Source organism: Phalangium opilio, unplaced genomic scaffold, assembly GCF_054372755.1.
Source record: "Phalangium opilio isolate 3A_F unplaced genomic scaffold, DU_Popi_V2 ptg000098l_1, whole genome shotgun sequence".
Taxonomy (NCBI): domain Eukaryota; kingdom Metazoa; phylum Arthropoda; class Arachnida; order Opiliones; family Phalangiidae; genus Phalangium; species Phalangium opilio.
Window position 1 is genome coordinate 3692879 of NW_028324201.1, and position 27548 is coordinate 3720426.

A 27548-nucleotide genomic window follows, 5' to 3' on the forward strand; every position below is an offset into this window, starting at 1 on the left:
ATTCTTTTTTTAGGCTAAAATTGATAATGAAAAGCCCAGCGAGTAACGTATGTACACTATTAAAGAACTAAAATGTGTTTCAGTTAATTTTTTCTAAATTTCTTCTTGAATTAAATGATAGCTACAAGAGGTTGGGAAAAGAAATCACTCACGATCTTTTAAAGCCCAAAAAGTAAGAGATAGTTATATCGTTTTCCAACCTCTTAGCATTCAATTAATTCAAAAGAAATACGGAATATTTTGGCCCTAAAACACATATATAACATTGTGTTTCGGCATCTTTTAAAACCTTGCTTTTATCTTTTGAAAACCCGACCCCAATCATTGTTAATTAAGCCTTGGCTTACCTGGGTTTCTCTGCTAGTTTGGACTTAATTTGACCCTATTTAGTAGGTTTAAAGTCACAAAATGTAGTCTTATCTTTTATCTTAATACCAACGGTTACAGCTGTTTGAATAAAGTAATTATATTGTGTATATTTTTGTCGCGATCGGATAAAACGAACCTCAGTAGCCACCGTTAGTCCGTTATTACAAAAAAATTCCCAGCAGACTTTGGTGCCAGATATAATCCACCAAAAGCATCGTCTGCTATAATGTCTGATAGCGCCTCTATGGCAAACGATACCGCTACAGCTGTGACGTACGCGGGTGCCATTGCCCTCTATATTGTGGAAGCTAGGGTACGAGACTCCTTTGTCATCTGCTCCTGATTTTACTTATATGCCTGAATTTGTAAAATTTCCTCGGTCTTCGATTTCGTGGATTATAAATCAAGTTGGGAATCCAAAGAAAACCTCTCCAAGTCGAGACGCAATTAAGAGGTTTTTCTTAGATAATTAAATAAATATAATTATTTTGATCGTCATTATTTTACCTTGATTCTAGTTAAAACGTTTTAAGAAACTTTACTCCCAAAATAATTTTAAACCTTAATATTGCTGACTTGTGAATTCAAGCGTATGCCTCTCTAACAATTTTTGAAAATTAAGGGTATATAAGGCGATTGATTGACAATAAATGATAAGGAAGTTGCATTTGCGTGAACCTTTTGTGGAAGCCCTGCCATTGGGAGGCAAGACGTTTCTCGTAACCCTAGCCGATCGCCGCCTAAATCTTAGCCGGGGTCATCTTATAATGAATATAGTAATACTAATTCTTGTCACTAGAGTGCGGGAAAAAGTGTAATAGGACTGGGCCATCTTGTTTCAGAGGAAATCATGTCGCAAATTTTCGCGTTTTCTGGTCGGCAACATGGAATTGGTATTCTATTTTCAGCAAAAATTTACTGGAAGGAAGGAGGTGGCCAATAGGATGTGACATATGCGTAACGTCATAAGCTTGGTTTTGGTCAGCTCACGCTAAGACTTAAGAGCTGTACCTTCGCACGTACAAACCGAGACATCGACTTGTTGTAACAAGAAAGGGGAGGAAAGATAGGCGGAAAGGATGGTATTTGTTATGTATTTAGTTTTTTAATAGCAATTAGCTAACACTGTTAAAAAATCATCTAACCTATTGATGATAACGATCTGTATATTTACTTTGGTCTCAGAAGACCTGAAAGTCGCGCCCGTTTCGGGGGAATAGGATTCGTGTTTCAATTGTAGTGGGTAGGCTCGATATTGCAGTCGCGATTATGGCTAAAAATATACCGACAATCAGACCGTTTTGTGCTGGATCCAGCCCTGCCAAAGCATGGAAATTTTGGCGTCAAGACTTCATGGATTACCTTGCTGCGTTGAAATATGACGCCGAGGAGGAGGTCACGAAGACAGCCTTATTCCGTCACGAGTGTGGAGACGATTTGAAGAAGCAGTATCGATTGCTTAACCCGAGGTCGGTTACACCCGCTAAAGAAGTTGCACTGAAACAAATTCTCGATACCTTTGACAAGCAGTACGCTGCTTCTCATAATGAGATATTGGCGTCATTCATTGCATATCACAGAAGCAGGGAGAACCATTTGAAGAGATCTATTCTCGACTCCGGCTGGCTATTGAGGAGTGCAAGTATGGACAAGCTATGGACAGGATGCTACATGACAAGTTGGTCCATGGTCTTCAAGGATAGAGCCTTGCTGGAACGTCTCTTGCGGGAAGCAGGCCGATCAAAGAAGACGCTGAATGACATAGTAGCTGAATGTAAATCCGCTGATTTGTCACGGGCCCAGGCGAATGCCATAAATGAATCTCGTGCTGAAGTACATGTTGTTATCCCGAGCCGAGTAAAGCAAAGCGACGGAAAAAAAGTCTAAGGTGAAAGATACTGAGACTAAGGAATGAGGGTATTGCGGTCGCCAGCATGCGCCGAGGGAGTGTCCGGCGTTTGTGAAGACGTGTCTGAGGTGTGGTTACAAGAACCACTTCGCCGTAAAATGTCAAAAAGATGCGAAGGAGCAGATAGAAAGACCTCAGCGTCCTTCCTCAAGTAGTCGTCGGGTTGATACCATTACTCAGCTTTCTGATGATGTTTTGTACATTGGTACTGTGGAGGTCGGCAATGACGAATCTGGGTTGCGCAGGAAATCGGATAATGTCGTGAATAGCACACATGACGTTTGGTATGAGGATATATCAGTTAATGGATCTATCATAACCTTTAAGTTGGATACCGGGGCCCAAATCAATGTCATTAACAAGGATAGCCTGGAAAAGATGCCGAGACGTTCACGATTACAGAAGACCAGTCAAAGAGTCTTGGATTTTAGTGGCAATGAAATTCCCTTATTGGAGGAATGTTTCTCTGCATGCTTGACCAACAACGGAGGAAATGAAGGCACTTTTCGGTTCGTCGTAACAAGTTTGAACGTCAAACCTGACCTCAGTGCTCACACTTGCGTTAAGCTAGGCCTAATTACAAGAACAACGGGTAACTCGGCCTCTTTCTGCCAAGCAGCAATGGGTTCACCTAAGAAGATACTTGATGAGTTTGAGGACGTCTTCAAAGGCATGGGCCGGTTGGACAGAGGAGTCAAGATACACCTAAAGGAGGATGTCATTCCTCATGTGGCAGCACCAAGAAAAATTCCGATAACCCAACATGATTAAGTTAAGCAATTAAACGTAATAACGAAGGTTGACTCTCCAACAGATTGGGTTAGCAAAATGGTAGTGATCGAAAAGCAAACGAAGATACGCATCTGCATAGATCCATGGCACCTTAATGTCGCTATTAAACGGCCACATTATCCAATTCCTACTGCGGATAAGCTCCCGGCAGGGCTTCATGGATGCGGTGTTTTTACGTTACTGGACGCTAAAGATGGCTGCCTCTGGACGAAGAGTCGTCATTTCTTACGACGTTTTCAACGCCAGGCGGTAGATATCGGTTCCTGGTATTGCGCTGTGGTCTGAACAATGCACCGGAAGAGTTCCAAAGGTCTATGGATGCGATATTCTAAAAGGAGCCTTCAGTCAATCCCTATTCTGACGACATTGTTCTGGGTTCCAAGAACGTTAAGAACATTGCGTTTTGCTGCGACGCACGCTGGGTCTAGCAAGAGAAGCAAATTTGAAGTTTAATCCTGGAAAAGTCCAATTGGCTTTATCGAAGATCAAGTATATTGGGCATATTATCTCTAAGGATGGCTTGGAACCTGATCCTGGGAAGATAGACGCAGTTATGAAGTATGCCGAACCTAAGAACAAAGATGATGTACGTCGCTTTCTGGGGATGATAACGTATCTTGCCAAGTTTACGCCGAATCTCTCGACATTGACGCACTCTTTACGTCAGCTAATGAAGCAATCTACACAATGGCATTGGGACGTAAACGTTCAGCGTGACTTCGAAAACATCAAGAATACGCTGGCACACGCACCGTGTCTTCGGTTCTTCGATCAAAACCGTCCAGTTACATTCTCGGTCGAAGCTAGTAAGAATGGTTTGGGGGCCGTGTTGTTGCAAAGCGGTGGTCCTGTCGGCTATGCATCAGCCTCATTAACTGAAACGCAGCAGAGGTATGCTCAGATTGAAAAGGAGCTTCTCGCGGTTGTCTTCGGGCTTGAGCATTTCCATTATTACACGTACGTCGTTCCGGTTGAAGTCCAGACTGACCATAAACCTCTGTTGGGACTAAGTCAGAAACCATTTCCTTGAGGCTGCAGCGGATGTTATTAAAGCTGAACCGATACAACTTTACCTTGACGTACGTTCCGGGAAAAGAGCTGTTAGTGGCCGATGCGCTCTCCAGAGCTCAGCTTCCGGATGCCTACTTCATGGAAGAAACAAATCCAGCACGAGTTGAAGTTTGTCTCATTGTCACAGCTTCGAAGTCAAAATGGGATGATCTGAAGAAGATGACGATTGACGATCCAGTTTCATATCACGAATGGCTGGCCTGACGTCAAGTCTAAATGTCGACTACAAGCAAGACCTTATTTTCATTGTCGGGCTGAACTCTATATGTCTTCCGATGGGATTCTTTGCCGTGGTCAGCGATTGGTGGTATCTAAGGATGCAAGGCGTGATATTCTGGACATATTGCACGCTGGTCATAGAGGGATGGTTGCTGGAAAAGCTACTGCTCGAGAATATTTTTATTGGCTTAAGATGGGTCAGGATGTCGAAGAGCTTGTTAATGGATGCCATGCCAGTCAGGCCTATCAGCGAAGTAATCAGTATGAACCCTTGATCATACAGGACATACCCATCAGACCATGGCAAAAGGTGGAATGTGATTTCTTTGAGATCAAGGGAAAGCACTATCTCCTCATCGTGGATTACTTTTCGAAATACGTCGAAGTTCAGCTCATGCATGGAACTTCAGCACCTACTGTGATTACAGCCATGAAGACCGTCTATGCCAGATTCGGGATACCAGAAGAAGTTGTATCAGACGGAGATCCGCCTTTTGCCTCAGGAGCAATGAGAGACTTCCATAAAGACAAGATTACTTGTCATACTATGACAACTCCTTATTATCCTCGTTCGAATGGGCGGGTAGAACGTGCTGTCCAGACCTTAAAGAAAAGATTAGTCAAGGCTGTGGAAGATGGTAAAGACCTTCACTTGGTCCTCCTTGATTATCGAATTACGCCGACACATGGACTTTCATCTCCTGCGGAGTTACTAATGGGCAGGCGCCTTCGATCCCTTCTGCCTTCCCATCCGGAAAGGTTAATGCCACACTATGATGTAAGTCAAGGAACTGAAGAACTCCAACGCCGGCAATTGAACCAAAAGCGCTTTGGGGATCTAAGAACAAAGCCACTTGATCAACTTCAAGAGCACGATAGAGTATGGTTTCGACAGCGTCCTAAGGAACCTTGGCAGCAAGGTGAAATAATCCGATGCGGTCCACAAAGACGATCTTATGGCAGAAAGTCGGCCGATGGTACTATCTATACCAGAAACCATTATTACATACGTCAGGATCGCTCAGACATCGAAGATTACAGTGCAGAGTGTCCAACAACAGTTCCCAAAAGTGAAACTCCTGAAACATCAGAGATTACAACAACTGTTCCTAAGTGTGCTCTCGCTACCAAAACAGAGCCAGATGAGAATGATTTAGTTCTTGCCATAATTTAAAGTAGAAGAAGAAGAAGAAGACGTAAAAATAGAGATTTATGGCTTCATCCTTATTTAACTAGGCGAAATCAGCTTTCGGAATTTAATACACTCTTGAGCGAATTTAGATTAGAGAACAAGGAATTGTACTTTCAATACTTTAGAATGTATCCATCTACAATGGACTATATATTAAGTTTAGTTGGCCATACGCTCAAAAAATCCATACTCAGTTTCGTGAACCTATTTCTGAGAAAGAGCGGCTAGCAGTAACATTGAGGTAAGATATAATATATAATAATAATTTCCCTTATTCTCTCTCGTTACTTTAATGCGTTACTTTAAAATAGACATTTGGCTACAGGAGATAGCATGCAAACTGTGTCGTTCACAATGAGGATAGGAAGGTTCACCACTTCTCAGATTATCTGAGTATCGTGTGGTATTCTGTGGGTTGCACTTCAGAGTGAATATCTTCCTCAACCAAGTTTAGCACAGTTTTCATCGATTAGTCGGCACTTTCGGCAAAAATGGCTGTATCCTAATTGTTTAGGTGCCATTGATGGCAAACACATTCGAATTCAGGTACCGATCTATTCACATTATGCTGATTCAATGTGAACTTCCCTCATTATTTTGCAGGCATCGCCCAACTCGGGTAGTGACTATTTTAATTACTAGAAGTTCTTCAGCATAGTTCTGTTGGCCAATTCTGATGGGCAATACAGACAAGTCACTGTGGGTATTGGTGATAGTGGTCATAACAGTGATTCGGGAATTTTGGAAAATTCGGTATTTTGGAAAGCCCTGACAACAAACAAAGTGTCAATTCCTCCACCAGCTTCCGTTACAAATGAGGTCATCCCTCATATTCTACAGGGCCGGTAGGCCCTTGTAGATATGACTCGATACCGTTTTGTAACGTTAAAGTAATATTCACCCGCTTTTGCTAATTTCCTATGGAGATTAACATGGGTTTTTCGTGATTTTTCCCCACCGATAACTTAAAAACTACAGCGAAGATACTTTTCGGAATTATCTTAAATTAACAATTAAGTATTCAGGGTGTGCTATCAGCCAGTTTGATCAAAACAATAAAGTCTAAGTATGTTAATTTTAGTTACTTACAGAAGTACGGCTTTGACCATCGTGATTGGACATAATAATTAGCTAGATCTCTTGGAAAACCCAGTTTTATTACGTATCTGTAGTGTGGTGATTATCACGTCCGCTTCACACGCGGAAGGTCCCAGGTTCGAGCCCTGCTAGATACATGTATTGACCATCGTGATTGGACATAAGAATTAGCTAGATCTCTTGGAAAACTCAGTGTTATTACCTATCTGTAGTGCAGTGGTTATCACGTCCGCTTCACACGCGGAAGGTCCCAAGTTCAAGCCCTGGTAGATACATGATTTGACCATCGTGATTGGTCGCTTGAATTAGCTAGATCTCTTGGAAAACTCAGTATTACCACGTATCTATGGTATAGTGATTATCACGTCCGCTTAACACAAGGAAAGTCCCAGGTTCGAGCCCAGGTAGGTACATGTTTTAACCCTCCCCTAGTAGCACTGCCGACGTAGGGCCTACATGGCCGGCTTTGTGTGTTACCGACGAGTTGGTAAAAAGTCACTAATAAGTCGGGAGAGTAATAGTTTGAAAGTCGAAATGTCCGCCTGGAGGGACGACGGCCCGCCAGTTTTCCTACCGTTTTGAGGCTACTATAAAACGACTGTCGGCCGACTATATGTCGGCGTCATTATGCCTACCTAAAGCCACGCTCAATCCGACGATTTTGCGGCTTTTTAGTATAGGAACGGTAAATCGTCGGTAAAGGGCTGGCAGAGTAAGGGTTTGAGAGTCGAAATGTCCGCCTGGAGGGACGACGGCCCGCCGGTTTTTCTACTGTTTTGAGGCTACTACAAAACGACTGTTGGCCGACTATATGTCGGCGTCATTATGCCTACCTAAAGCCGCGCTCAATCCGACGATTTCGCGGCTTTTTAGTATAGGAACGGTAAATCGTCGGTAAAGGGCTGGTAGAGTAAGGGTTTGAGAGTCGAAGTGTCCGCCCGGTGGGACGACGGCCCACTGGTTTACCGACTGATACGACACGAATGAAATACGACCCTCATCCAGCACGTTTGAGAGTCGACTTAACCGCCTGTCAGCAAGAGGTCCGACGCTTTTGCCACGATCAAGCCTTAACTCGAGGCTTCATTCGCTTATAGTAAAGGATACTGATACCTAGTATTGAAATTTCTTTAATACATTTTCAATGAACAACACTTAAGAATTTGTACTTTGAATATTTCAAGTAACATGCAGGTCAATTATAACAATTTCAAATATTAAACAATGTATTCGATATGACACGACTAGTCGAATGGAAATATTAGCTGCCTAGCTAATTGGTTTTAACAAAAAGTAAAATTTTTCAGGGCGAGTATAATATTTACATCAATTAAAGCATTTATTAATATTCATTGTTAATATCTTCGATGTGGCCAGTTACTATCTCTTAAATTACAAAAAACTTTATGAAAAATATACACTTACAGATTTTTTAAGGAAAAAGAAAAACATACAATTCTAAAGGGTATTACTTGACACATTTTTCTCTTAAAATGTTTGAAACCGCATAAAAATTCTCAAATTAAAACAAATTGAAATCTATTTTGGAATTCAGTATTATTTTCACAACCAAAAATCTATAAAATACTTAATATATAAGGTTTTTGAACTCCAAGCGCCCCAAAACACTTGCTTCTTTTATATTCAAACAAAGAAACTGAAGGTATACATAAACGTTTAAGTTTTGGTTTCACTTTCTATGGGTGTGGTTCCCAGCAGATGAGAAGCTAGGTTAAAAAGCAAAGGCTTATGCATAAAACTGGCTCTAAGAGGTAGATAAATTGATAATTCAATAACAAAATTCAAACCTTACGTGACAAACGAAGACGTTTCTAGTTTATATAGTGTGACAAAGAACCTTAGCGATGAAATTAAAAGTTAGCAAGCCTATAACTAATCATTTTCGACCACAAAAATCTCGTTTAAACATTCTAACGACCCATCCGCGTCAGAGATACTGGAAAGGCTAACTTGCTTTCGCACTAGCAGCGCCCTCTTCGATGATGACGTGCATGGTTTCATTTTACTCTTTTAAAACGTGACCATACCGACTAGCGGGAAGGAGTTGGTAATCAATTGGCAAAAATGGGTTACATGTTTTGGACGGTAGGCAAGCCTACTTCAAACCACCACAGTTGCAACTGTCGTATAAATGTCGGTTACTAAACGGCCTAAGAATAACTTTGCTTTTAATTTTACTCTTCTTAAACGTCACAATAACGACTAGCGCGAGGGAGTTGGTCATCAATTGGCAAAAAATGTGTTGGAATTTTCTAGACGGTAGGCAAGCCTACTTCAAACCACCACAGTTCCAACTGTCGGATAAATGTCGGTTACTAAACGGCCTAAGCATAACTTTGCTTTTAATTTTACTCTTTTTAAACGTCACAATACCGACTAGCGCGAGAGAGTCGGTAATCAATTGGCAAAAATAAGTTGGAATTTTCTAGACGGTAGGCAAGCCTACTTTAAACCATCTCTGTTCCAACTGTCAGATAGATGTCGGCATTGCCAACTAAAAGAAGTAGTCGGCTTCATGAGTCGGAAAAGTGTCGGAATAAGCATGGTACATCTGACTGGACCGTAAACCGACTATTCGACCTTTAACCGACTGTTATGCGGAAGGCTTGTGCTACTGGGGTCGTGATTGGACATAATAATTAGTCAGATCTCTTGGAAAACTTAGACTTACCATGTGTCTGTGGTGTAGTGGTTATAATAAATATTTATCGATTATTTCACTTCACTTGGTTTAATAATGTGACTTAGGTAGCATACTTTTTCCCTACTTTTAAAACCATGAAACTAAGAAATATTAGAAGTTCAACAGATTGTCAAAAAAAGATGTTAAAAGCCACTGTAAATGGTGCTTAAATGCCTAATATTTCCTTAAAACTTCCAAATAATATTAGTAAATGGCGTGAATTGATCATAGAAATGGGATTAAAGTACACCCTAAATGATGTCTTTTTTGGCTATGGAAAAAACAGCATATATGGTGTTTGAATGCACCATTATATTTTAGAATGCAAATGTGTGACGGTAAAGCAAACATAATTATTCAAAATTTAATTACATTAAGACTGAAGTGACAGATATTATATAAAAACATCTTGGTTTGGACCAAGGCCGAAAAAACAAACGATATGTGTGAGGTTTATCAATTGACTGAAGTTCAGATATTGAAATTTTTTCTAGTTATTTTTATCCACTCAATCCTTGATCAATATTTAATTCAATCAACTGATTTTACTGTTAATCTATCTAGTTCCTCTAAATTAAATGAAAAAAATTACATATCTACGCTTTTTCAAGAACAATTAATTTCATGATAAAATGTGGTTTCGTCTCTAATTGCCCATGTAGACGATTGGTAAGTTTTGCACCTATTACTGCACTGATAAGCTCTAGATTAGGAAGCGTAAGTTTCTTTAAGGGCGCTACCCTTGCCTTTGATGAAACGAGAGTGGCTCAATAATTTCCGCTGAGGTCTTTGTAGTAGTCCACCGCAGCGTAAGCCTTTTCGCTGGCGTCTTCGAAACAGTGGAGTCCAGTTGGGTTTGACATTTTCTCTGAAGCCTTTGGGAGATAAAACCTGGGTACTTGTACGTAGCGAATGTTAGGCAAATCTTCACATCACGCTTGAAATTTCTCGCTATGTCTTCTGGTAATAGTAAACGAGTCCTTTTTCGTTTCCGGTTCTTGCTGAATTCCTAAAAGAGCCTTAAGTTCTTTAGAGTTGCTCCTACATTTGCGGAGGTTAATTCCTGCGTCATTCATAATTTTTGCCGAGTCGATGGATAGAGCGTGGGTTTCTTGGTAGTTTATTCCCGGCGGCCATTTTACAAGATGGCGGCGAAATCTCGCGCTCTAGAGCTGGGGACTTTTAGTATATTTCTTTGAGAGGTCAAAAACAACCTATGTACCAATTTTCATCTTTATGTTCAAATGTTCTTGGTCAAACTCGAAGTCCTGGGCTTCATGCTCTCACCCCAGTAGCACTGCCGACGTAGGGCCTACATGGTCGGCTTTGTGTGTTACCGACGAGTTGGTAAAAAGTCACTAATAAGTCGGGAGAGTAATGGTTTGAAAGTCGAAATGTCCGCCTGGAGGGACGATGGCCCGCCGGTTTTCCTACTGTTTTGAGGCTACTATAAAACGACTGTTGGCCGACTATATGTCGGCGTCATTATGCCTACCTAAAGCCGCGCTCAATCCGACGATTTCGCGGCTTTTTAGTATAGGAACGGTAAATCGTCGGTAAAGGGCTGGTAGAGTAAGGGTTTGAGAGTCGAAATGTCCGCCCGGCGGGACGACGGCCCGCCGGTTTTCAGACTGTTATGAGGCGACTATAAAACGACTGTTGGCCGACTATATGTCGCCGTCATTATGCCTACCTAAAGCCGCGCTCAATCCGACGATTTCGCGGCTTTTTAGTATGGGAACGGTAAATCGTCGGTAACGGGCTGGTAGAGTAAGGGTTTGAGAATCGAAATGTCCGCCCGGTGGGACGACGGCCCACTGGTTTACCGACTGTTACGACACGAATGAAATACGACCCTCATCCAACACGTTTGAGAGTCGACTTAACCGCCTGTCAGCAAGAGGTCCGACGCTTTTGCGACGATCAAACCTTAACTCGAGGCCCGACGGTTTTGCGACGATCAAGCCTTAACTCGAGGCTTCATTCGCTTATAGTAAAGGATACTGATACCTAGTATTGAAAATTCTTTATTACATTTTCAATGAAAATCGCTTTAGAATTTGTACTTTGAATATTCCAAGTAACATACAGGTTGAGCATCAATTATAACATTTTCAAATATTAAACAATTTATTCGATATTACACGAATAGTCGAATGGAAATATTAGCTGCCTAGCTAATTGGTTTTAACCAAAAGTAAAATTTTTCAGGGCGAGTATAATATTTACATCAATTAAAGCATTTATTAATATTCATTGTTACTATCTTCGATGTGGCCAGTTACTATCTATTAAATTACAAAAATCTTAATGAAACATATACACTTACAGATTTTTTTAAGGAAAAAGAAAAACATACAATTCTAAAGGGTATTTTCTAAAGGGTATTATTTCACACATTTTTCTCTTAAAATGTTTGAAAACGCATAAAAATTCTGTAACTAAATCAAATTGAGATCTATTTTGGAATTCGGTATTATTTTCACAACCAAAAATCTTTAAAATACTTAATATATAAGGTTTTTGAACTCCAAGCGCCCCAAAACACTTGCTTCTTTTATATTAAAACAAAGAAACTGAAGGCACACGAAAACGTTTAAGTTTTGGTTTCACTTTATAGGGGTGTGGTTCCCAGCAGATGGAGAAGCTAGGTAAAAAGCAAAGGCTTATGAATAAAACTGAATCTAAGAGGTAGATAAATTGATAATTCAATAACAAAATTCAAACCTTACGTGACAAACGATGACGTTTCTAGTTTATATAGTGTGACAAAGAACCTTAGCGATGAAATTAAAAGTTAGCAAGCCTAGAACTAATCATTTTCAACCATAAAAATCTCGCTTAAACATTCTAACGACCCAGCCGCGTCAGAGATACTGGAAGGGCTGACTTGCTTTCGCACTAGCAGCGCCCTCTTCGATGATGGCGTTACCTTAGTTACGCCAATAGAACAGAGGCGTGTCACCTGACCCGAGAAATTACAGGAGGGAAAATTCAAACTAGAAAATCAGATGTGTTTTCTTGCTTTGCAGTTTTTTGTAACGTTATGTTTCTAGTGTTGCCAAAAATATAGTATTATCAACTTCTGCTTGTGGGTAGAAATATAGTATAAGTTAAATATATAACAAAAAAAAATTTGGTGGCATATGCGGAATAGTAAAAGTCAAAAAAACCGTCCCACGGAAAAAGAAGGCCCATCAACAACTTCATTTTTCATTTTACTGTTTTTAAACGTGACAATACCGACTAGCGGGAAGGAGTTGGTAATCAATTGGCAAAAATGGGTTACATGTTGAGGACGGTAGACAAGACTACTTCAAACCACCACAGTTCCAACTGTCGGATAAATGTCGGTTACTAAACGGCCTAAGAATAACTTTGCTTTTAAATTTACTCTTCTTAAACGTCACAATACCGACTAGCGCGAGGGAGTTGGTAATCAATTGGCAATAAATGTGTTGGAGATTTCAAGACGGTAGGCAAGCCTACTTTAAACCATCTCAATTCCAACTGTCGGATAAATGTCGGTTACTAAACGGCCTAAGCATAACTTTGCTTTTAATTTTACTCTTCTTAAACGTCACAATACCGACTAGTGCGAGAGAGTCGGTAATCAATTGGCAAAAAATAAGTTGGAATTTTCTAGACGGTAGGCAAGCCTACTTTAAACCATCTCAATTCCAACTGTCAGATAGATGTCGGCATTGCCAACTAAAAGAAGTAGTCGGCTTCATGAGTCGGAAAAGTGTCGGAATAAGCATGGTACAGCCGACTGGACCGTAAACCGACTTTTCGACCTTTAGCCGACTGTTATGCGGAAGGCTTGTGCTACTGGGGCATTTGATTCTCCAATAAAAGCAAGAGTGGAGTAAACTAGCAAATATTTCACCGATTCTTCCAGAAACGAAAATATTTATGTTTTTAAGTTTCGCCTTTTGACGTGACAGTCAACTGAGTCGTTTTATTGGCGTTAATATGAAACATTATGCTTTGGGTTTTAGCATACGTAAGATGATAATCACAAGTTCGAATGTCCCTACTTTTTCAATGCTGACTGCCAATCTGTTCAAAAAATACGTTAACTTGTGGAATTTGGTCCATCGCATTTTATGCACAAAATATACACTTTTCTATTCGCGATGTGAAAGACTAGTGCTTCGGCAGTTTCTATAATCTATAATGGTGTTTGAAAAGTATAATATTTTTAAATCAAATTATTTCGCAATAAAACATTTAACGCTGCGGAATTTGATCTTTGTCAAAACACTGAGTAAGTTTCAGAAATTTTAAGTCCCTATGAATAGCAAAATACTGGGCAACATGTTTAGGACGGATAGTCGTGCTCTTGTGGTTCCTTTCTTGGGTATCGCAAGGTTTGACACCTACAACTACTTATGGCCTTAAGTTCACGCACTCAAAATTCCTTGTATGAGAAAAATTTCAACCTTTAATCATCTATGGAAATAAAGTTTAGAGATTCTTACTTATGCCCTTCAGTTTTTCTTCAAATAGTGTTGATAAGCGTTCTAATATCTCTTTTTCTGTCCAATCCTTTTCGAACGATACGCAGTCTTTCACAAAATTGTTCCTGTAAAGAAGTGTTTTTAGGTGGCCTCGCGGTTCTTTACACGCTGGTTCTGGTAAAAGGACAACTTCGTTTACAAATGATGCGGCTGTCACATTCTGTTAAATATAAAAACCATTTAGCATCCAAAAACTAACATAATATTGCAAAAAGGTAGGAACTACCTAAAATATACTTTCCTTCAAAACAATGCTTTTTGAGCCGTGCAGTCTGATTTTAGGTTTATAGCTCGAAGAAGTAAATTGCTATTCTATTCCTTAAGATATAAATATACTTTCTTGGCCTTAGGTGATTCTCAAAAAAAAATATAGCCTTTAAGTTTCATTTTCATGACGTATTATTATAGTTTTCCCAAGTTTTGAGCCATCCAATCTCTAAGAAAAAGGGTTCTCGGATTTTTCAGCTAAAATACCAATTCCGATTTCCTTGGACCGTTAGTAATTTCACATCATATATAAAAATAGATCTTGGGGATATTTAATGCATTCTTTATCTCGCTTCTATCAAAATACTACGTGGAAAATGGCATTTGTATGTATGATTTTCAAACCATCCGATGCTGTTTTAAGATCGATGACGCACACTTTTGTTCACGTGTAAAATTATGTAAACTAAACGCTATTTCCATAGCCCACTGGACCTTATGTTCACGGACGCAGGGTGCTCGCACAATAAAAGCAGTTGATAGAATTCGGTATAAGATAATAGTCTGGCTATCGGCAGAAAATTCTAAGAATTGGAAAACTAACATTTGAGTCAATGGGGTAGGGACCCATATAATCTTAAACCGGTTTTACCAGATTTTTCAACATACAGTTAACAACAAAACATTTAGGAAAATTGGAAGCTTTTAAAATACCCACGAAAAACATCTATTTTACAAATTGAGGCTCTTTCAACTATGTTTGAAACAAGTTTTGAAGGAAGCGATTTCTTTAAGGGCTGTGCGAGCCTTGAATTTTTGGTTTCGAGTCGAGTCTCGAGTATTGAAATTTTCCCTTATCGAGCATCAAGCCGAATCTCAAGAACTCGAATCGAGTACCGAGTAGTTGGAAAATTTGTTTCGAGTATTTACCGAGTTATTGGGAATTGATTTTCTAGTATTTTCACAGTTTCTGTTAATTTATTGCTCTCATAATAGACATTTGTTGTAATTTTGATAATCGACAACTGCTTCAAACAATTCCCAGACGGTATTAGTCTTCTTCCCTTTTAATTTATCTAACTGAATTCCTCATTAATATCTTCTTCGGAATCTCATTCCTCACCGAAGTCACTTGTAGCCATTGTTATACTTCGCGCAAAGTTCCAAACGAAAATTACTAACCTGAACTTTAAAAAAAAATAAATAAATTTATAAAATAATAATATTAAAGGCGCCTTTAACTGTATTTCATTACTTTTACTTCCACTATTTTACCAGGTAGGATCTACCACCCTACTACATTGCACTGGCATTATGATCTAACCTACCCAATGAGCACTAATGTGCGTCTGTTATCCAATAAGCGTGACTTTGTTGTAGATTTTTATAGCTACCACATCCTATTTTCAGAGTTGAAGGCTATCCAAAAGCAGGTTCCAGTATTTATCAAGTCTTGGTTTGATACTCGAAACTTTTTCGAGTCTCAGAAAACCTCTTATCGAGTATTCGCACAGCACTAATTACTTCACTCTTGCATAGCGAAGCGTAATTACTGAATTCAGTATTTTGTAATTGGAAATTTTTATAAAACCAAACTATTCACTTTGAAATTTTAAAATCTTTGAGAGAGAGAGTAAGGATGACGGTATAAACCAAAATTTTTTACCCCCATTCCTTCCCCCTTTCAGAGGGGGAGGGGTAAAATTTTTTGGTTTATACCGACATCCCTGGGGTTGAGGGGATGGGTGGGGCTGATGACATCACGTGATGGTGTTGGCGGGAAATTTTAATTTTTGCGCCACCTCGAAATATTGAGAAGCAGCTCGAGCGTTGACTCGAGATGGAAAACTTGGAGGTAGAAAATCAGCTGTGTCATAAATTAGCACGAGGGACTATAGACGACGCGGTTGTTCGTAGTTTATCATTCTATAGGGATAGTCATAGTCAATACAAGAAATTTTTGTATTTCGGTTTTTTTAACAAGCTGGAATATACTTATTTTAATATTAAGCAGGTTAGTAATCTTAGAGTAACGAAATTTTATAATAACGTATTATTATCGAAATAATAATATTTATTTATCAAGGATATAATTAAGTAGTCTTAATTTTATTATACCCCATTTATATATTAAGCATATTTAAATTATTTTTAAATTAATATTATGTCGGTACGGATTTCATCTTCAAAATGTGAACACAATATTTATTATGTTACTTATGGTTATATATGATCTCCGCTCGAATACCGGGATTTAACTCTGCATAAACTGAGTCAAAACTAATAATTCATTGATGCAAGTATTATAATAATTTTAAGCATGTAGTTTCGGAGTATAAAGTTTTGTCAACGGTTGATTTGATAAGAACGGAATTTCAATTTCTCTAAATATGTACACATTAACAATACTGAGTGCCATTACGTGATAAAATTACAAGAAACGAACAAGTGATTTTACAAAAAAAAGGTTATTTATTCATTGAAGAAAAAGGTTGTACAATATAAAAAAGGCTTATGAAACAAGGTACATTATTGGTTCAAAATAATGTTATTTATTTATTCATTAATTCTAAACAATTGCCCAAATAAAATATTACTTTAATATAAGATTGTAAAATATATCAAGATGGTCAAAGCCCATATTAAAGCCACATCGTTTGTATACTCTCGCTTTTAAGAGGTATCATGCTACAAGTTTTTTTAGTTTTATGACAAACAAAAATTTGTTAGAAAAACTTTTGTATTTTTTTTAGTTTCTTACATGCTACAAGTTTAGTTTCTTTTTATTACATGCTACAATTTATTTTTAGTTTTATTACATGCTACAAGTGTTTTTAGTTTTAATACATGCTACAAGTTTTAACGAGTAATTGAAAACAAAATATCCTTTAATTTTAGTTTTATTACATGCTACAAGTTTTAACGAGTAATTGAAAACAAAATATCCAAGAAGCACTCAATGTTTAATTGAAAACAAAATATCCAAGAAGCACTCAATGTTTAATTGAAAACAAAATATCCAAGAAGCACTCAATGTTTGTATTAAATTAGAAAATTTTTCATTGTCATAGGCATGATTGTTAACACTAGAAATGGTAAAAAACTACGACAAAACCCATTTATGACATTCATGTATTCAGGATTCATGTATTCAGGGTGTAATTGGTGTACATTCATGTATAATGGTGTACATTCATGTATAATGGTGTACATTCATGTATAATGGTGTACATTCATGTATAATGGTGTACATTCATGCATAATGGTGTACATTCATGTATAATGGTGTACATTCATGTATTCAGGATTCGTGTATTCAGGGTGTAATTGGTGTACATTCATGTATTCAGGGTGTAATGTATTCATAGTGTCAGGGCAACTTACACAGCGACATCTATTTAAACCAAAATGAACTACAATATTAAAATAAAACTACAATGTTTAAATTTTTCTATTACATAATTAATTTTATGTTGTTCAATTAAATGCAAATCTTATATTTTTTATTTGAATCATTAAAGTTTTTTTTATTAATTACCTATAATGTATTACGAGGGAGGACGAACACCCACGGCCACCACAACAGAAACGGCAACTCCCACTTCCTTCCCCAGTGAAACTAATAGCTCACATCTTACGATGTGGCTAAAAACTGGTACAGTAAACTGGTTGACACGAAGAAGAGGAAAAACTTTGAGCCTCTAAAATGGGACTGTCCCTTAAGGTCTATTCGCGTAAAACTTTCCTATTTTATTTGCTCAACCCAACAAGTTGAATAGTAAAGAAGGGACGATGAAAAATGGGAGCGGTACTTAGCTTCTTCTCTCTTACCCTTATTTAAGTCGAAATTTTAACCCGTCTACCCACGACTGGCTGGAACCATAAACGTAGATAAAATCGCTATCCCATGTCGCCTTCCCTTCTAATTGTCTTGGGACTAGCCATTTCCTTTGTACAACGTAAAATTTGGTAGACATACGCCACCGATGACCAGCCAAAAGCTCTCCCAAATTACTACAATTCCGTTTACTATAGCACCGAAGACGGGAGATTAGAACGCGCGCGCACTTCGTGGGAGGGAAAAGGTTATGACCTTTCGTCTTGTAAGCCTATATATATACCAATCGTCAAAAGTCATAAGGTTTTTAAAAATGGTTTGTCATAATTAAGACATATTTTTTCCAAGATTTTCGGAATACGTACGAATTAGTAAAAGACGGATACGTTAATTCCCGCTACAAGGGAAAGTGACGAAAGGTTTCTGGTATTCGCTTGCCGTTTCATTTGCTCTTTAGTCACAATAGAATACATGCACCCTTTAATATATGGCAGACTTAACACAAACACCCTGTACAGGCTCTAAATGTAATAAATAATTAAATAAACCCTACTCTTAAAATTCAATTAAAGAACCCTTAACATCTCAACGTGAGAATAAAAATAAGAAATTGAAAGAAAAATTGAGCTATAACGGCCGCCGTGTGACACTTTAGTAAATATCATCGCCGATATGACAGTTTTTTCCTCCGCGTCATTTAAATAACAAAATGATAATATTTTGATTAAATTATTATTCTTTCTTTGGGGTTTACGCCAAAACAACTCTCTTATTGAATTCGGCCACCTGCCGAATTCCCCGATCTCTACTTCGAGCTTGGCCCAACCATTTTTCGCACATACTGTTTGAGTAATTTTGTCGGTCATCTTTGCTGAATGAGCTTAAAGACTAAAATGATTTCAGTTTTGGTAAAGTAAGAGGGAGTTATACCCCCGGCCTAGAAGGAATAAAACAGTTCGTAAGAGATATTTGTTTTGATAAGCAGTGTAACGGCCGGCTACTTCACTCGCCGTATAGGCGCTAAAAACCGCGCGTCGCCATACTCTCCAACCCGCTATGCCTTTAGGGTGGCCTATTGTCACCTTAGCTGGGGTGGTCCTCCTGACCCTGACCTCCCGGACTAGGATGTCATTAGGCACTAATTTCAGTTTCCAAGAATCTACCTAAATTTATGGCTTGATGACTTGGCGGAGAGATGTTAAGAAACTCTCTCCGAATGGTTTTATGACAGGGTTGACTTGCCTGTTCCCCAATTTTCCACTCCCTTTCTTAAGCGCCTTCAGCACAAACATTTTACGAATTTTTCGCTATTGTCTCAATAGTGGTCCCTTTTGTGATATTGGGACGATTTTACCATTTGTTTTCATTAAAGTTGAGAACTTCAAAATGATTTTACAGCGAAGGAAAAAGCTAAGTTTTAAAATTGAAGCTCTTGAGTTCTGACACCCGAAACTGTTGGAAAGTATAGAGAGGAACCAGGATAAAGAATGCGTGTGCGGAAATTTGTTTTCACGACGCTATAGGATAGACAACTCCCTATCTCGAACGACAGCTTATTCTGTATATACTCTGTTACAACATCAGTTGTCAGCACGCGCAAAACTAGGTCTCTATGTAACGTAGATTTGCGCGTGCTGACAAGAGACGAATGATATATTCATGTTCAGGATTTAAATTATCCTGTAGTTTTTTTAACCTCTTGTCAGCACGCGCAGAGCTAAGTTGCATAGAGAACTAGCTTTGCGCGTGCTGACAATCGAACTTTGTGGAAACTTAAAAGAATCCCCAAGTCCCAACCCCACCTTTGAAATCAAACAGAAGGCCTTTAGAAAAAATTCGCTTAGTCGATGGACGCTTTCTCCACTCTCTATCGGGCCCACCTGGTGAAAAGTAATTTTTGTAATCGTCTGTCAATCAAATTATCAGTCGATGTTGTTGCCCACCTTGTTAAAGCGAGATATAGGATAACCTATCCCTGTGCTCTGAAATTCACACCACTTCAACTTTAAAATGGCAATTTTCGAAGTTAAATTAAACCATGACACATTAAAAATTACAGGGAAAATGTTATTATTTTTGTGCTAAAAATTTCATATTGGTGTATAATCTCCATCAACTAAAAACAACTTAGCGAGATTGGTAAAGACAGGAGTTGATTATATCAAGTATGTATTTAAGCCTAAATTCGTTTTTGTTTATGCTTATAATATTTCAGCTCCAGAGAAATGTCAAAATGAAGTAAACAAGAGTTTCAAAATTATACATATAAAATCACTAGGTACACTATTTTTAAATGGATGAAATCACAATCCCTATTTTATACGGATGAAACGGAGCCTCCGAAATGAACTAGGCCTATGCATGTCAAATTTTATGTGGGGAATATCCAGCTTGTTAAGGAAAATATTTTCACCACATATGTGTACGAGATGGCGCTCATTTTACCGTTGTGACAAGGGTCTTCCTTAAATTATCGTTGATATTTTAGGGGTCAGTCATAAATTTTTTATGATAGAGAAAAGTTTCATCCTACAATTAACCTAAATGTTTTTGGGGCTATTCACTTTTTATTGAATCTTTCGGTTAGATTGAATTGATGACAAAAAATTAAATTATATCAATTAAAATAATTCAGGAAGAGTAATATAAACGTATACTTACAATCAGCGACCTTGGCCCAAATATTTAAGCAGTCGACAGGGTCATGGGATTGAACTTTGTTTATTTTACGGTAATATAAGCGCCCCCAAGCGTAAAACCACGGCGAACTAAATTGGTTAAAAAAATATTCTCACTTCGCGACACGCATGGGCCTAGTTCATTTCGGAGGCTCCGGTTCGGATTAAACCGAAAGGTAAAAACACCCAACTCTCGAGCTTAGATGAATGTGATAAATAATAGCGTTGTTTTTGCCTGAACAGGGTGTTTCTGAAAACCATGGCATAATTTAAAAAGTGAGATCTTTGGGTCAGACTGAGTGAAAAGTGTCAAAAGAACATGGGGTCTAAAACATTCTGTTTCGGAGGTACATATCCCAAACATTATTTTCTAAAAACAAGAATATTGCCACACAGGTAGATTAAGACATGTCAACCTGTTCATCTTGTTTAGACAATTCCAATAGTTTTCAATCCAAAAGTGTCCCTAAGCTTAAAATGTAAAGTGTAATAGCACATGAGAGGACATTTTGAACAATACCTCTAAATAACTGTTAACTTTTTACGAATAAAAGAAACATTAAAAGGAAACATTTGTGATATTACTCTTTGAAATAGATTCACATTCCAGCTTAGGCACACTTCTATCTTTAAACGTACACTCGTGCAAGATAAAGGCTCATTAACGTCCTTAGGTTGGAGGCTATTGAAATTGTCTAAACAAGATGTGCAGGCTGATATGCCTTACTCCTAATGCCTACCAATTTCCTAGTTGTAGAGGCCGTAACCCCGATAATTACGAAAGCATTACATAATGAGACATTAGTTTTCATTTTGTGTTAGACAACTTATGGCTTTCTGTATTTACTACAAACATTTTACATTTAACTATTTTGTGTACTGCTAATTTTCAAAACAAGATAACAACAATGAAAGCTCCTTCTCTCGCTTTAAATTACTGTAGTTGACCTATCAGTAAAATATTTCAAATATTTTTATAGAGAAATAACGAGAAGGAATTATTAACACTTTTACTTTGAAAGCAAAAGTAATGAATAGAATATTGAAAATATTTACAGCAGTTATTCTACAGGGCCCATTATTTTGCTGTTAACATAAGTAAATATATGGGGGTACATGATTTGCTCTATTGTTCCGTCAATTTTAGTTTACTATCCAAATATTTTATTTACGAATTCATTAATATGACGGGGAAAAATGTTGGTTTCTATCAGCGCTGTAAATTTATTTGAATCCCAATGTGCACTCCTTAGTAATAATTTTTGTTGATCGAAAACAATTCTCCGATGAACACGAAGGTTGAAATAGAAAGACCAATTAGCCACAAGATTAGAGATCCACTGACAACTTTGATTGTCAAAGGTAATAATTCCTCCGGAGTTCTTCTCCATTTCGACATATCATAAATGATTTTTTTCGGTATTGACTTATAGTGGATAAAGTTGCGCTCCAAAATATTCATGACCCTGTGAATCTTAAAATGAAATAATGTTTAACGATTTAAAAACAGAGTATGTATCTTAGGAGAAGCGGTTAGCGAGCCAATTTTAGCCTCCACAAACCGCAGCTTTGGAAATATTCATCGCAAACGCGAAGCTCGGAGAGGCTTCTAATGTGAACTTCGGTATAGCTTACAATATTCTGATGTAATTTAATATCTGAAAAGCACTTACGATCTGATGACAATTTCCTTGATATCTTGCCTGACACGGATGGACTTGATGTAAATGAAAAAATATTCTCCCCGGTAACTGTGTTCTCCGATGTAAAACTCGAACTTGTTCTTTTTGCGGCAATAGTACTCTTTCTTCATCAAATCATGCAGTTCATCTTTGGTAGTTAAGCCGAACCACGCCTTATTCTCGACTTCCGGATCGTATTCGCAGTTGTTCACTTCAATGGCGTCGTTCACCATTATGTTCAACCTGCAGATTCTCATTTCAGGATCTACATATTTGTGCTATCTTGTCTATTAGATAAAAAACGTTTTAGCCTATTTTCTTTATAGTTTTTTATCTAATTGAAAATTGTATAAATAGTAAATGATAAATGTAACGAACACACTTTCTGGCATGTAGTACAACAAGAATGGATGTTTTAATAAATATTTTTATGATAGACTTAGTAGTCATTACTTAAACTTTAACCACCACTACAATATACAACAGTTTTAAATTCGAATAATTAACTAGTGCTCTCGGCAACGGCCATATCACGCTAAAAACACCGGTTCTCGTCCGATCACCGAAGTTAAGCAGCGTCGAGCGCAGTCAGTACTTGGGAGGGAGACCACTTAGAAACACTGCGTCCCGTTGGCTTTTGCAATGTAGTTTCCTTTTCTAAAATCCACCAGATATGAGAAAAGCAAACAGAGTTTCTTTTTGTAATTTTTAAAAACATGGAGAAGGGTAATTTGTCTAATTAGTTTTAAATTCGAATAACTAACTATAGTTCTCGGCAACGGCCATATCACGCTGAAAACACCGGTTCTGGTCCGATCGTCGAAGTTAAGCAGCGTCGAGCGCAGTCAGTACTTGGGAGGGAGACCACTTAGGAACTCTGCGTACTGTTGGCTTTTACACTTCAGTTTCCTTTTCTAAAATCCACCAGATATGAGAAAAGCAAACAGAGTTTCTTTTTGTAATTTTTTAAAAACATGCAGAAGGGTAATTTGTCTAATTAGTTTTAAATTCGAATTATTAACTAGTGCTCTCGGCAAGGGCCATATCACGCTGAAAACACCGGTTCTCGTCCGATCACCGAAGTTAAGCAGCGTCGAGCGCAGTCAGTACTTGGGAGGGAACCACTTAGGAACACTGCGTGCCGTTGGCTTTTACACTGTAGTTTACTTTTCTAAAATCCACCAGATATGAGAAAAGCAAACAGAGTTTCTTTTTGTAATTTTTAAACAAGTTGGGAAACCTAAATAAACCTCTCCGAGTCGAGACGAATTTACTTTCCAAACACAGGTCCACCATGGACGAACTAATACTGAAGGACGGATGGCAGATGGAGAAAGTTGAAAAATACTTGTTGATTCGCCTTATAGCGGCAGATAGTAGCAAACCGGATAGTGGGGGAATCAACGTTCTAACGAGGGAAGCAGCTAAAGTCTTATTTTGTCTAGATGGCGCTAACGTTTTCCGGGATTTTACTCCGCATTTTCATAACCCCCTCCATTTTGGGGCTGAAAAGGGGGAAGTAAGCTTTACATTGGTTGTTTAGTCGCTTAGTAATGGGGGCAGTAATGGGCTGCCATTGGTTCTTCAGTATAACTTCGTCCATGGGTCCACCAGCCAATGAGAAAAACCGGAAATACGTAGCTCAAATTGGCGGGATATTGCGGAGGTCATTTGTAAAGGTTTGATAGTTTAACATTTCCCTGTGTATTCTCATAATTCTAATGAGGACCTAATATGTATCACTTAAGTGTGTATTTAAATTTCGGCTCACTCTGAACTGTTAACATCCCTTGTAAGAGAAAACGAAACAAGGTCAATTCTGGTTTAAATCTAGGGTATCTTATTTCATAGGCCCAATCGCTTCAACACTTATAGAGAGACGAAATATTAGAATCCATATAATGTAGTGAAATTATAAGTTGCGTTTACACTATATATAAATGTAGTAAAGCTGAATTAAAAAGTAAACACGAAAGTTGAAATGTTAATATCAAAAGATTTTCTTGGAATATTAAAATGAAACAGAGCTTTATAGCTACACAACCACTTAAAGAATCGTTATACCGAAAAATATTTAAAATATTTCCATTTAATATTCTGCAAAAAGGAAATGTTATCGCTTTGTAAGAGATCTTATCATCCTACTCGCTTTATATTAACTTTGATATGCGTGGATTGTTTCGATTCAGATGCAATCTTCATTACTCGTTCTATATAAACTCTCACTTGTGTCACTTCAAAGAAATAAGTTTATCCAGGAGCAGATGACAAAGGAGTCTCGGACCCTAGCTTCCACAATATAGAGGGCAATGGCACCCGCGTACGTCACAGCTGTAGCGGTATCGTTTGCCATAGAGGCGCTATCAGACATTATAGCAGACGATGCTTTTGGTGGATTATATCTGGCACCAAAATCTGCTGGGAATTTTTTTGTAATAACGGACTAACGGTGGCTACTGAGGTTCGTTTTATCCGATCGCGACAAAAATATACACAATATAATTACTTTATTCAAACAGCTGTAACCGTTGGTATTAAGATAAAAGATAAGACTACATTTTGTGACTTTAAACCTACTAAATAGGGTCAAATTAAGTCCAAACTAGCAGAGAAACCCAGGTAAGCCAAGGCTTAATTAACAATGATTGGGGTCGGGTTTTCAAAAGATAAAAGCAAGGTTTTAAAAGATGCCGAAACACAATGTTATATATGTGTTTTAGGGCCAAAATATTCCGTATTTCTTTTGAATTAATTGAATGCTAAGAGGTTGGAAAACGATATAACTATCTCTTACTTTTTGGGCTTTAAAAGATCGTGAGTGATTTCTTTTCCCAACCTCTTGTAGCTATCATTTAATTCAAGAAGAAATTTAGAAAAAATTAACTGAAACACATTTTAGTTCTTTAATAGTGTACATACGTTACTCGCTGGGCTTTTCATTATCAATTTTAGCCTAAAAAAAGAATAAAAAGCCGTTGAAATCCATTTTTTAACTCTAATACTCGTTAATCCTAGGCTAATTATAAGCAGACGATACGTAGTTTTAAAGAGAGGCTCCAGACGCGATTTCCCAGATCTCTTTTCGAGACTTTGCAGCCACGCGATTGGCTGGAAAATAAAGCTCAAATTTCCTACGAGAGGTGGCACTGGCGTAATGATTGTGGTTAATAACCGTGACGTTCGCGGATCCCATTGCCCTCTACATTATGGAAGCTAGCGTCCGAGACTCCTTTGTCATCTGCTCCTGGTTTATCTTAAATAATTAATTAAATATAAATGATATTAATTATTTTAATCGCCAGTAAATAACTTTAAAAATAGTTAAATCGTTTAAAATAAAGTTGTTCCTATTATCTTTTGAAACTTTGCTAATATTGACGTTTAAAGTGAAGGGTACCCCTCTTCCCCGCTTTCTTCAAATTTTGGGGTATATATACGATTCGTTTCCATTATAATAATAGATAAAAACGCATTCGCGTGAACCGATGGTGGAAGCCCTGCCATTGGGAGGCTAGACGTTTCTTGTAACCCTAGGCGATCGCCGCGTATATCTTGAAACCAATTGATGACGAAGGAAAAGAAGCCAGAATGTACTGACTAGCGTTCGTATGGAATGGACAAAGACCTGAAGATGGTGGGGCATAGAAGCTGGTGTCAATGTGGAATTGACGAAGAACAGAAGATGGTGGTGCTTGGAAGCCAGCAAGTACAGACTAGTGTCCATGTAGAGTAGAATAGCCAGCGGAGACAAACACAATTTTCCAAATTTCCGTGAACTGTCAATGCAGTCCGGAAATTAGGAACACGTTTGCTCCGATACGCAAACTGCGAACGCGGTCACGTGGGGTGTGACAGACACACACACAGACACACCCACACGTCCAGTGCAATACCTCTCACATCGTCACTCGGAGAGGTAATTAGTTCATTTTATATTATTTTTGATACAACTAATTGCCAAGTTATTAATCAATGGAATTAATTGGAACTAAGTTCCCTTTCCATTTAAATTACATTTAAAAATTTTAATATTATTTATTTTCTAAATTAATTTGTTACTTATTATTGGTTAGGTCTGATGCATGCTGTAACCTGTAATGTGACGTTTCTTCTTGACTCGTTCCACTATTTACTCTAGTAGTGATAGCCACTCAGATAGCCACGGATCCGAGATGGCCGCCACCCCAAGATGGCCGCCATCCACCAAACTCAAACCAAACTTCCACCGAAAGATTAAGCTAAAATCTTACCTGACCAACCCTGCCTTCCACCATGCTATGCCTCTTCAGGGGCGTTTTTACCCATATTTCCCTAAACAAGTCAGGATAAACCCTCGGAGGGTTGTAGTTCTTTTAATGAACCAGTCCAGTTATTTTCCAAGATCCCCGTTTGAATTTCCCGCCATAAAAAAATAAACCTTTAAGTATGTCTGAGAAACAAAAACAAATTTTTTAATAACAAGTACCAAATAATATATACAATAAGATAATAGAGAATAACAAGAATGTATAAAACAAAAAATATTGATATTGTTTGTCAGCGTCATCAAGAAGGTCAATACTTCTTTTCTTTGAGTTGGGAAGGGCTTGTTCGGCCTCAACATAAAAAACGTGTTACATGCTGAATCTTAAATTAAAACTAAATTATTTACCGCTAAACAAAACGGTTTTTTTTGGCACTTCTTGTTTCCGAACCGTAGGTTTTATGCGCACGACCTTGTGAATTACGTCGACCACCATCATTAAGCATTGTTCGTGCATTCTGGTGGCCGACGTTGAGGGGCGCGGCGTGAGATAAACGCCGGCGGATGAATTTTGATAAAAGACACGCAGGGTAGTCGAGGATTGTTAGAAAACGACCATTTTTGTAAAGCCCTCCATTGGTTCTCGAAAATCGTGGGCATTTCGACGCGGCTTGGTTGTTTTCGCCACTTCTTGTTCCCGAAATGTATCTATCGCTGAAGAGGGCCACGTTGATGTCGTGAAATTGTTAAGTTTGAGAAGGCCATTGAAGTCAAAATTCTAATTAGAGCCTCACTGAAGAGAACGTGTTCCAACTGGTGCAAGGTACGCAGAACCTTATGCTTGCGGGGCCTGTAAACTTTTACGTGCCACGTCCCATAAAATTCTTCGTTGACCCTTTACCTCCCAAAGGAAGTTACATTCGAGCCACTGGGGGGCTTGGTCTTCTTGTCCAGGTCTGGTTGTTTGCGCCACTTCTTGGTCCCGGACAGTGGCCAAACGCAATACTGATGGTTGTGAATGTT

General features: G+C 38.3%; 1 long non-coding RNA gene and 3 pseudogenes across 1 annotated transcript; 3 read left to right on the forward strand and 1 right to left on the reverse strand.

The window, feature by feature from the left end:
* Positions 1–8101: 8101 nt before the first annotated feature.
* Positions 8102–8848, reverse strand: LOC149634519 (uncharacterized). The gene is made up of 3 exons (XR_016373582.1): positions 8459–8848; positions 8239–8377; positions 8102–8166 (listed from the first exon to the last, which is right to left on the reverse strand). It is a non-coding gene; the product is annotated as an uncharacterized LOC149634519 (long non-coding RNA).
* Positions 8849–22799: 13951 nt separating this feature from the next.
* On the forward strand, positions 22800–22918 carry LOC149634520 (5S ribosomal RNA; annotated as a pseudogene).
* Positions 22919–23056: 138 nt separating this feature from the next.
* Positions 23057–23175, forward strand: LOC149634521 (5S ribosomal RNA; annotated as a pseudogene).
* A 139-nt stretch (positions 23176–23314) lies between these two features.
* Positions 23315–23432, forward strand: LOC149634522 (5S ribosomal RNA; annotated as a pseudogene).
* The last annotated feature ends 4116 nt before the right edge of the window (positions 23433–27548 follow it).